Source organism: Corvus hawaiiensis, chromosome 15 (genome assembly GCF_020740725.1).
Source record: "Corvus hawaiiensis isolate bCorHaw1 chromosome 15, bCorHaw1.pri.cur, whole genome shotgun sequence".
NCBI classification, from domain to species: Eukaryota; Metazoa; Chordata; class Aves; order Passeriformes; family Corvidae; genus Corvus; species Corvus hawaiiensis.
In genome coordinates this window covers 17,644,955-17,656,926 of record NC_063227.1, presented here as the reverse complement: position 1 = coordinate 17,656,926, position 11,972 = coordinate 17,644,955, and the positions used below count along the sequence as shown (strand labels likewise).

Below are 11,972 nucleotides of genomic sequence, written 5' to 3'. Positions count from 1 at the left end.
CTCCCAGCATCCCTGTCTGTGCTCTCCCTGTCCTGTTTTCCTTCTCTCCAAGGCCCAGAATGCTGCAGCCATCCCTGCCTCTGCCAGGCTTCCCTCCTCTGCGTCCCTGCCTGCTCTGCTCTGTGCAAGGGCTCAGACAGACTGTCCCCAATCCCTTCCTTTTGTCCTTGAGCTTTCTTCACCTGGGGAGAGCCCCTTGTTCTGGGCACAGCAGGCTCAGCAAAGGCTGGGACTGGGGACCACTCAATGGGAGCCTGGAAAACGCAGGAATATGAATCCTGCAAAAGTAAAATAAGCGTTTAGGTTCCCCAGGACACTGGCCGGGAATCAAGACCCTGAGCCCAGCCATGCTGTCCCAGCAAGGAGCTGGCCACTGTCTGTTGGCCATGCAGGACTTGGAGTGATGTCTGTCTTTGGAGCATCGCTCTCCTCTCAGCAGAATTCCCCACACCAACCTGAGAGAGAATGATCCCTTGTTTGTTTGCCCTGGTTTGTTTTTAACAAAACTGTGCTGCTGGCTGTTTATCACTTCATTTTCCTCCAGGAGATGAGGCAAGCGAAGGAGATCAGCCAGAATAAAACACGACCTTTCTGGGCTGTGCTGTGGGCTTGGACTTTCCACCTACCGCCTGCTTGTACCAATGGGGTCTGAGCTGAGCAGATGCCAGGTGCCATGTTTGGTGCTGGCAGAGGAGCAGCATATGTAGCTCTGAGCTCAGGCCCACGGGATACTCCCCAGCGTGTGCTCATGACACCCACCCAGAGAGTTTTTGTGCCACAGCTCAAGTCACTTCCTCACACCCAGCAAATTCCTCCTCCTGGTGCCTGTCCCCCCACGGTGAATCTCAGCAGAGGAGGGCTGAGTGCTTGTGAGGGAACACTGCACACAAGGCACCATTTCTGGGTTGCTGTGAAGACCCAGGCATGCAGGGACTCGCTCTCTGGCCTTGCTCAGTCCCCAGCTGGGCTAATGTGTGCAGCATTCCTCAGTTCTCCCTGGGGATCTGAGGGACTTTGCTCCCTGGACGTGCCCAGTGTGCGAAGGCAGAGTCTGCACTGAGACCCAGCGAAGCACAGCCACGTGAAAGATGCTCCAGCTGGGGTGTCCACAACCCCCAGCCCATTCCTGCCTCCCCTCTCACAGGTCTCCAGCCCAGCCTGGGACCTGCCCCTGCCTCAGGTGGACCTGACTGGCTTCCAGCCAGGTGCTCACCAGCCTGGGCTCTAAGCACAGCTCAGGTCTTTGCTACTGGGAATTGTTCGGAGCAGGCTGGAGGGCTCACCCAGCCCTCTGGACATGCCCTGTGTGCTCCCCAGACCACCACACACTGACCAGCCTTCCCATGGGCTCCTCCTGTGTCACACAGGTGTGCACAGCCAACCCCCTCCCCATCTGGGTTGGGGGAGACAACTTTGTCATGAGGGGCCTGGCTTGGGGGTAGAAGTGATGTCCTAAGGGGAGGCTGAGAAAGGCAAAGCCTTCACCACAAAATGTCTCTGTCCACCCAACACTGAGTGCCAGGTGGACCACTGGTTCCTACAGGGACCTGCTGAGCCTCCTGGGGGTCCTGCCCCTCCTGCCCGGGGATTCACGTCCTGCAGCATCCTCCCCATCCTCATCTGGACCCAGCCTGTCTCTCCTTCCCTTTTCTCAGGCAGAGTGAGGCTCTCTCTGATGTCATTGTTACTGCCTCCAGTCCCAAAATGTTCTGTCCAGTGACCCCGTGGACCTGTCATCCTTTGGAAGTACAGTGTGTCCAGCACATCTCTTCCAAACGGTCCTGAGAGGGGTTGGGGGGGGTCTGTCCTGGCTTTTGTGGTGCTCACATAAGAACTGAATGTTCATTGTATTTACCACAGACTCTAGCTGTGAAAAGAGCTCTTCTGATCTGTTTTTGAACCAAATCCAAACTGATTGACCTGTGGATGGCATCCTGAGTTTTGCAGGTATTTACCGAGTAGCAGTGAGCTGAGAGACGTGATGGTGGACCAGGGAGAGGGTGTCCTGGTAGGGATGTCTCCAAGGGAAGATGGGAAAAGACTCCGCTCTAACAGCCATCTGGCAAGTGTCCTGGTGGCTTCTGGGCCACTAAAGATCTGAGCCACAGCCCCAAAGGGCAGCTGTGGGACCTGTGTGAATGGGGACAGTGAAGGCGACAGTTTTGAGCTCTTTAGAGAACAAAGCCTTTTTCAATGATATGTCTTATCTTCAGCCTCTGTGTTTGGAAGGTCCAGGGCTTCAAATCCCCCACCTGAAGCACAAAGAAAGGTGTCTTCCACCCTCACCAGTCCCCCAGGCGTGATCAGATCAAGTGAGTTTTGGTCACAGCTAAAGAATTCCCCTTCCAGACACAAGAGAGCCTTAGGGCACGCACAGGGAAGGAGCAGGGCGGGAGGCAAGGCAACACTGGGAAGGCAACCAGCTCCCTGGAGGCATTTAGGGACATCCTGGGAGAGCAGTGGGGATGGGAGCTAGCCTGGAAGCCTGCCCCGCAGCCTGCCTCTCTCCTCCCTCAGCTGAGTCCCCGGCAGGTAGTGACAGAAACCAAGCAGGTTTGTTCGCAGTGACATTTTGGAGGATGCCTCCCAAAGATGAGTCAGGCTGTGCCTGCTGCGGAAAAACAGTGATGCAGTGTCTTGTGGGACAGCTTTAGTGGCTGTGGAGGAGGCAGGCTCACCTGAGCCAGCCTCACCACGCAGGTCCTTGGGAAATGCCTGCCACAGACACAGCCACTGGTTTTTGCAAGAGCATCCCGAAGACCCTTCCTTTCCTTCCTCAGAGTCATTAACGCTCTTGGAAACCTCCGCAGCAGCTAGAACTGAGGTGTCCCTTCAGTGAGGTGCCCACCCAGAGGTGTCTCACATATCTCTGCCTGCAGCATTCCCACCCCGTCCTGTGCCTGTTGCTAAGGTGCTCAGCTTAGCAATGCCTGCTGCTGACACAAGACCCTGGATACTGCCTATCACATTTCCTGTGAGCTGCAGAGAGCAATGAAAACAGAGATCAGAGAGCCGCGGAGAGGAGCTCAGCCTGCTAATTACAGTGGGAAAGCAACATTCAGCACCTGCTGCTGGCAGTTCCGCGCTTCTGCCAGGGGCTCTACGGCAAAACAGGTTTGGCTGGTGCTGAGACAGGGCAGCAAAACAGGATCCGGTAGGGCCAGGAGTGGTGGGCGAAAGCTGGTGTTACAAGGAAGGAATAAGACAAACTGGTGGGGTTAGGATGATTACATCCACGGCGCACTGGTCCAGAAGTACCCCTCCAGACGGACTGGGTCTGTGGAGAGGAGAGTTGTCATCTCTGTCTTCTCTGTGCAAATCACAATGTTTTCCTCCTCCCACCGCTCTGCCAGGGTGATTTGTGTCAGCAGGGTCTCTGGCCAAGGTGATTGCAGCAGCCTATTTTTGGGAGTGCCCTTGAGAGCTGCAAGCCAGGAAGGTGGAGCCCAGCTGTTCCCGGTGTCCGTGCCCTGGGGAGCACCAACACCTGCAGTCCCTGCTGGCTGCTCTCCAGTGCCTCGCTAATTGCGCCCGGGCCCTTAAATAATGCAGCGGCCGAGTGCTGAAGGGGCTGCCCGCTGCTGGCTCTCCTGGTCCTCGGGAGGGGACGCAATGGCTCAGCTGGGAGCCACTTCGGGCTGCAGGAGATTGGCAACATCTCCTTTCGGGTCCTGGGGTTTTGTCTCCAAAGGTGCTTTCTGGCTCAGCGTGGTTGCTGGATGCCTGCTGACTCCCTGGGACTTTTATCTGGCTCTGAAAATCAGCAATAGGCTCACAGATCCTCATTGCTTTGAGGCCATTTTAGGTACAGACAAAGATTTAAGGGACAGGTCTGCACCCATATGTATGTGAATCCTATTCTGACCATCGCATTTATTTATTTCATCTTACAACTCCAGGCAGCATCCCGTTGAGGTGCTGTCCACCCACTTCACCTGAGCATGGCAGGGATCCATCTGAGTAGCTGTTCCTGGACCTCCCTTGATCACCCTTGCCCAGAGAAGCTGTGGCTGCCCCATCCCTGGAAGTGTCCAAGGCCAGGTTGGACGGGGCTTGGAGCAAGCTGGGACAGTGGAGTGTGTCCCTGCCCATGGCAGGGGGTTGAAACAGGATGGTTTTTAAGATCCCTTCCAACCCAAACTGTTTTATGACCTGTTGACCTGCAACACCACAAAACAAAGGCAGAGACCTGGCTGGGAGCACGTTTTGCATCCCACAGCTTTGCATTCCAGACCTGCCCATTCAGTGAACAGCAACAGCCCTTCCCGGAGTGCGTGTCAGCCTGCAGGATGACAGTGACACGTGAGTTTCCACTTCTTTCTATGTGGTGTTGCACCTCAGGGTCTGGAATTTGCCTTGCATGAGAACGGTGGCACTGCCGGCCGAAGGCCCGTCCTGCCCAGGCCGTGTCCCAGCAGCAGCTGGAGGGGAAGGACACCTCCCATACATCCTTCCCTGGGATAGAAGAAGACAAACACACAGTACTTCCCACAGCGCTTTCCCAGTCTCTCTCTGGTCTTCCCGATCCAGATGCTGTCTGCAGAGTGCCTGCTTTGCCGTGGGTCTATTTTCCATGATCTTGCATCCCCACTAATGCTTTGATGCCCTTTATTAAGGAGTTCCACAACACCACAGCACGTTCCTTGAAAAATTGCTCCCATCCATCTGCTTCAACTCACTGCCTTTGCCTCATGCCCCTGCTTCTCAACTGGGAGGGAGCATGAGCAATCCCTGCTCACATTCCCTTTGCTGCTCATCTTTTCCTGGATTTCTCAGCCACCCCGCAGGTGTCTCTTCCTGCTCTGCCTGCTCATGAGAGGTAGCTGCAGTTCAGTGGTGTGGATGAGAAATGCTGTGGCTTGCAGTAAAGCTGGAGTCTTGAGATACCCTCCAAATACTGCTGAATTTATCTTTCCGGCACACCTGCCAAGCTAAGAAATCCTGTTACCCCTATTCCAGTGAGGAACAGCACGGCCAGGTAGCAAACACTCCCCTGATGCAAAACAAGGAGTTGGAAACCAGGTGCTGAGCCTGCATGTCCTTGTTCCCACCCAAGAGGTGCTTTGCTTAGCAAACAAGCTAAACCAAGCTTAACTAAGCACCCAGCTTAACTCAGCACCCAACCAGCCGACCAAAATCTTGTCATGACAGTGACCAACCCACCAACGCTGTGTTTTGATCTCCTGGAGTTGTCATCTGGCTCAGATGCCAGCAAAAACTAGCTGGAGAGACATCGCTTTTCCCAGACAAAGGGAAGGAGGGGAGGGAGCAGCTGAGCCAGTGGAACTGTTTGTGCAGCCATAATCACACCGTAAAGCACGGCAACAGCACCTGGAAAACAGCCCTTGTGCGAGCCTGGCAAAGAGGCCCTGGTGACCAGAACAGTTCAATGTAGAGCTGCCTTTTTGGGGGGCTCAGCCCCCCCCGAGTGGTGGGTACTCACACACAGGCTGCCCACACCGGCAAGGTTTGATCCTTTTTGGCCAGGGAAGAATTGCTCCCTCCAGGTTTTAACCTCACATCTGTTTGCCTTCATTAAATATTTTTTTTAAATAGAGAGGAAGGCCAGTGTTTTTTGGCAGTTTGAAAGGGTCCCACCCAATGGAAACGGAAGGGAGCAGAGAATGGGGAAGGCCTGGAGGGATGGTGTTCCAGCCTTGCCTGGGGCATCCACTGCTCCCTGCCCCATGACTGTGGTCCATGTGCCCTCCAGCTGTGCCATCTTCCTCTGCCCATGTTCCCCTTGCTGGCCAGCTTCTGCTGACTGCTCTATAGGGCCAGAAGCACCATCGATGTCGGGTACAGCAGAGACACTCGGGGCTCAGCTCTGGGGTACTGGAATGCCAAAGACAAGAGTGGAAGCATGCAGGATCAGACCCCAAACCCACCTGAGCCAGGCCAGGCACCTCCATGCTCCACGTGGCTACTGGGGCACAGAGGGATTCTCAAATCTGTCAACAGGGGAGAACTTACCATCCCCAGCATTCAAAGATGCTCAAGTGCCATTCTGGGAGACACAAACAAGGTCTGGGAAGAGCCCGTGAGCTAAAGCAGTGGGAGAGATGAGCCAGACTTTGCCTCTCTCTCAGCTCTGTCCCCCACACACTGCAAATGAGAGCTGCAAAGACCTCTGTTCTCCGGGCTGGCCTCTCCCCCTCGGTGCTCCTGCTCCCACTCTCAGCAGCTCAGCCCTGCATCCAGGTTTACATATAAATAAAGAGTGAGTGTGAAATCCACCCTGGGGTCTCTCCTGACTCCCACTTGGCTCCCTAATTGGAAAGTCTGCCAGCAGGAGATACTGCAATGAGCTAAGGCAGAAACAAACTCCCTTTATCCCAGGCAGAGATGACGGCTGGGGTTAGGTCCCAGTCCAAATCACACTGGCAGGGAAGGACAAGGAGCAGGTTTGCACATGCTCTGGTTCCTCATCAGGCTCTGGGGGCTCCACCACTGCTGTGCCTGGTTGGAAGGGGCAGGGAAGGGATGTATCAGAGAGGATCCTGCAGCAGCTCATCCCCCTGGGAAGGGCTGGACTAGCACTTTGCAGTCCCTGACCACTTGATGCCAACAAGGAGGGGCGTTAGGCCAGGGCAGTGATCTCTGTGCAGCACTGGGTAGGGGTATTGCTCAAACACCTGTGTCTTCAAGCAAAGACACCTGATTCTCAGGTTCCCCCATTTGCTCAGTTCCCCAACACACACACAGCTCCCGTCCAAACACTGCTGACCTGCAGGGACCCTCTCTCCTGTTGGTTATTCTGCCTAAAGGAATTGAGAGTCAGACTCTTCACCTCCGTCCTGTAAGGGAAGACTGACCCCCATACCTTGTGGCCTCTATTTCTGCCCCCCCCCCCCCCCCCCCCCCCAAGCCCTGTATTGCAGGTGTTTCTCCCCACCTTTGATGGAGGCAAAGTGCCCACACCTCACCAGGCTACGTGGCACCCCAGAGACTCCTATCAACAGCCAAGAGCACTGGGAAAGGCAGCTCAGAAAACTCCCCCACCTAACCCCCATTGATTTTTTTGCTGCCTCCTCTAGTTTTTGGAGGGCCCTGGAGGCACAAACATTGCCTCCAGTAGAGCTACTTCAAAAGCAACAATGATTTCAGTACAAGCAGATCAATGTTCCAGAGCTTTGTGTTTTTGGAGAGAACAGCACAGATCTCGTCTCTAACACTGCTCCTGGTGTCTGGGGGGTGTCTTCCACAGTGGGATGCCATGTTCACCCTGGGACCAGGGGTTAGGTGGTGCACAGGTTCATTTCCTTTGGATCTGGCATCACCCAGTCTCGATGAGCTCTCCAGATGAGCAGACAGGAAAGAAGCCCCAGGGAGAGAAGCAGAACAAGGTATGGTCAGACACCAAGCTGAACCAAGGATGGAGTCAAAACAGGTACCCTTAACTGCTGAGCACTGTTGTTGTGCAGAACCAATCTACTTCCATGAAGGGCAGATGCTTTGCCTCTGAAAGCTCATCAGAATTCCTGACTTATGTAGGACCCAGATAACTGGGAATTCAAACGTCTTCAAACAGAAATTTCCATTTCTGACCAGTTCTCTAAAGCGAAAACAAACCTGACGTACGAAATACCATTTTATTGCTCATGTTGTCTGTGTGAATTCAAACATCTACTGATGTAGCAAATGCTTTATGCCAAAACAACACCAAAATTAGTAAGCTCACTGCTTTAATCATGGTGTTTGGAGTGAGAGCCAAGGTGCTGCAGACTCACAGACATCTCCTATACACATAAGCATTGCTTCTGTGGCCCTTGGAGAGTTTCTCATGGTCATTCCCATGATTTGCCCCCTAAGTCCAGGCAGACACTTGCAAAGGCACCGTTACAGCCATACCTTTGTGCTGGTGAGATTCTGCCAGCTGAGTGCTGCAGACTCTTCCTTTTACTAATCCTACCTCCTGGAGGCACTTAGCAACTAATCTGGATTACCTATTTCTACTGTTCCATGGCAAAGGAAACATCATTGTTTCAAGTCCTGTGGGCTCACTCCGAGGCGGTGGCCCATGGGAGCATCCCCTTGTCTTCCTAATTTGATTTAGGTTGCTCCTTTGCCAAGACCCCTCAAGTCTCACGTGGATTTAAGTGGGCCATTGCACGGGCTCCAAACACACTCTCTAGCTGGGGACATTATCCTGCTGCAGCAAACACTCAGACCTGGGCTGGCAGCGGGAGGATTATCACTGTTTAGCAGTGGCTTGTTAACAGACGCCTAAGGAAATACAGACAGCACAATGCTGACCCACAGCATGGAGCTGGGAACACCTTCCTGGTCTGATGTAGGCAGAAGTTTTCTACTTCAGAGCATCCCTTGTCAGGTTTTAACCAGCCCATGTCACTGCAGGTCAGAGCATTCAGACAGAGTCCAGCTGACTTCCCCGAACACTGGAGCAAGCCTTTGGCTCCAGTCACCCCAGAAACAACCAGCTGGATTCAGGACTTCCAGAGCTTTGTAAGCCAAATGGGCCCAAGCTTGTGCATATAAAAGCCCCAGGGTCTGCCAGTCTTGGAGCTATTTTCCCAGCCCTCCTCCAGATCTGTGCCTGTGACTGTCATTTGTGAGGTGGGATGTGCAGCCCTGCCCACAGCGCTCCAGGCGAGGTCACGGTGACACCCCCTGCCTGCCTAACGCCTTTGTGAGACTCCTGACATCCTTCTCTGCAGTCTCTCCCATGAAGTATCTTATTTTTATTCACCTTTCTGGTCACTGCTGGGCTCTCGAGCAGAGGTCCTCATTGGGTTGTCACAAAATAACCCGATTCCTGGAAGGTGGCAGCCAATTCAGGAGCCCTCAGTGCAGAGAGTGGCTCTAGGGAGGCTCAGGATGGGCTCTGCCTCTGGTTGTGACACGATCTGCCCTGTACTGTGCTGAGCTCAGCTGTGTGATCCAGGCCCATGGTGCCTCTCTCTCTGGTCAGCCTGGACACCCCACTGACCCTGACCCTAATGGTTATGAGCAAATTAATAGGACATGGTTTCACTCCAGACATCTCTCTACGCTCCCTCACGTGGATCGTCTTGGTGCACACGGGACTTTTCACAGATGCCACTGAGTTTCATGTAGGAGGATTATTCCCGGGAAATCTCATTTCTCACTTCCACTCACACATCCTGGTGGCCCCTTCTAAGGACAGCAAAAGCCCCAGCCCAAGAGCCTTCCCAAAGAGCTCGGATGAGTGAGGCAGCTCTTTTAGCCCAACTGCGTTGGGCCAGTGTAAAAATTCATTTTCACAAACTGCTCTGGGGAAGGAGCAGCCTGGCTTGGTGGCCAGGGGTGACCTGCTCCAGAAGGAAGGATGCTGGTGGCTGTACCTAAAGCCTTCAGCTTGTTCACTCACCCAGGAAAGACAAAAGCTTCAGCTTGTCCCCAGCAGCAGCGTCATGTTGGTCATGGTGCCAGGATGCCGTGGAGTCTTCCAGAGTTCCCAGGAAAACCAGTTCAGGTGGGATTGTGGTGTTTACAAGAGTTCAAAGCTCGTTGTCACAAAAGCTTGTCCCCCTGCCTGCAGACCCACTCCCAGCCACCCACCACTGCTTCATATGTCACTCCAGAGATGGTGAGCTCCTTGCCTATCCTGGTGAGCCAGCACCACCCGTGACAGGAGCCTGGATTGTTCCAACCCTTCCATATACCACCAAGATCCATCCAGCTGTTCTGCTTTAGTGCCTCCTGCAATGGGGCAGGCAGTGAGCCTGGGTAGCTGAGGGACAATTATTTCTGCTCCACATGGGTGAATGAAGTCCCTGGTGGTGGGGCAGGACCTCGCTGCAGACCTGGGTATTCCTGGGATCTTTGTCAGAGCAGCTTGGGAATTGGTAAGGAAATTTCATCCCTTTAGCACTGCCTCCAAGGGGTTTCCAGGCAGTGCCTGAAGGCACTGGGCCAGTATCCTTCCCTCTGAGCAGGGCAGGCAGCTGCTCCGGGCAGGAGCTTCTCCCTCCTGGCCACCCTGGAGAAGAGATGACCTCCTTCAGAGGGAAGTGCTTGCCAAGCTTAAATTAGATTTTCTAAAAGTCCCATCCCTCTCCCTGTGGCCCCAGAGCCACTTCTGTGGGCTGGCATTTGCGACGGCAGCCAAAGCACTGTCCCGCAGCAGAGGGAAGACACATGTTCCTCCTTCGCACCACAGCGCATCCCATCGTAGCCTCCACGCAGCCCCAGCTCTGCACTGCTGCCTGGCCTGCAAATAAACGGGACAAAGCTGCCCAGGACAGTGTCCACCAAGAGGATAATCTTGCTCTTGTGGAGCAAAGCCCCAGCCTGTCTGCATGGTGAGAAAGGACCAGCCGGGACCGCTGCCTCCCCTCCCCATCACAGCACCCAGGATTGCAGCCCCAGGCAGATTCTCTCCTTGCTGGATAACTTACACGTAGCTTCCCTGCTCCATATACTCAGCTGTTCCTCTGATATGGTGCCAGTCTCAACACATGGAATCCAGGCCTTCAAAATCTTCCATAAGCTCAAGCAACTTTACATTAGCACATTGTCGATGATTTCGAAGCCTACAGGCTCAGCCCGGCGAGCCTTCCATAAAATATCGAGCGAGGTAATGGTAGCTCTGCATGAAGCAGAATGAAACGGTGGAGTCATCCATCTTTCCAGCCACCACATTTCTCCTGGCTGAATAAAGGAGGTTGTTTAATGGTAGTATTAAATTCAGAGCCACCTGTTGTATTCCTGTGTCCCTGGGACCTGGAAGGAATGATCTTCCCACAGCTTTCCGTGTTATTTGTGGGGATATAGCTCCTGATTGCAGCTCTGCTATGTTAACATTTCCAGGAATTTTCATCAGGCCATTCAACATCAACCCTTAGTTCCTGAGAGCTTCCCTTTCCTTGTGAAACTTTTGCCATTCTTCTCCCAGGGTGAGTGAAAAAAACAGAGTGGAGAAGGGAGATACGAACATTCAAAGTCAGGAACCAACTGGTCAATGAAGGAATCTCTGCAATATTTTGGGACTGCATTTTGGGGCTATTCACCCCCAGTGACTAATTCCCCCTTCCTCTTCATTATAAACCCACATTTGTTCCCTTCAAGAGACATTTCTGCCCCAACCCTTTCTCAAACTCCAGCCCTACAGTTCACAAGCAAATCTGGAAAACCATTCCTGCTCTCCAGGACATGCAGTTAATGGAGGAGAGCTGGAGAAAGACCTGTCCACAGGTCCAGTGGGGCAACAGATGTCCCTTCCTGTCCCTTCCCTGACCTCCTGATAAGCAGCTGAATGCTCAGCACCATGGCAGTCAAGCCCAGCTCAGACATCTTCCCTGACCCATGGATCGAGTCACCATCACCAGACCACCAAAAATGTCCCTAAGGTCAACTGCAGGCTGACCCACCTGGCACTTGGCAGCAGATGTGGCAGCTCCCAGCCTCCCGCTGTCCCTGCTCCCAGCAGACCTGCTCCCTGCTCCTTGTCCCACTGTTGGTGGGTGTTTGCAGATGGCTCATCCCACTCCTGCCCTTCTCTGGAGTCCCTTTTCTCCTGCCTCTGTCCGGACATCAGCACTGCCTGTGCCATGCCCAGCATGCTCTGCGGGCAAGCCATGAGCTTCCTGCTGCCTTTCACCATCCCCCCCCCCAAGCCCTTGGCCCAAAGCCCTGTGGGCCAGGCTGATCCTCTGGAGATATCTGCCAGCACAGCCTGTCCGGGCTCACAGCTCTGCCCGGAGGCAGCTTTCCCAGTGGGAGGAGGGAGATGCTCATCTTCTCTTTCCTCCTGTCGGCACCCACTGCCCTAATCCCTGGGTCACGCTGCATCTGCATCCCCTGAGCATCCCCAGGACATCCCTGGAGGTCCCCACTGTGCCCCGGAGGTCCCCATTGCACGGCACTGCCAGCCCCCGAGGCCTCGCATCCCACCCACTGAAGTACCACGGGGGAGGTCACCGTGTTTGATGGCTCTGCCAAGGGACAGCTGGCTTGTTCCTGTTCCAAACCCCCTCCCTGAAGCTGCC

The 11,972-nt window shown here is 54.2% G+C and overlaps 1 long non-coding RNA gene across 1 annotated transcript; it reads right to left on the bottom strand.

Moving 5' to 3' along the window:
- Positions 1-7,119: 7,119 nt before the first annotated feature.
- LOC125333979 lies at positions 7,120-10,571 on the bottom strand. Its single transcript, XR_007207033.1, has 2 exons — positions 10,383-10,571; positions 7,120-10,195 (listed from the first exon to the last, which is right to left on the bottom strand). It is a non-coding gene; the product is annotated as an uncharacterized LOC125333979 (long non-coding RNA).
- Positions 10,572-11,972: the final 1,401 nt, after the last annotated feature.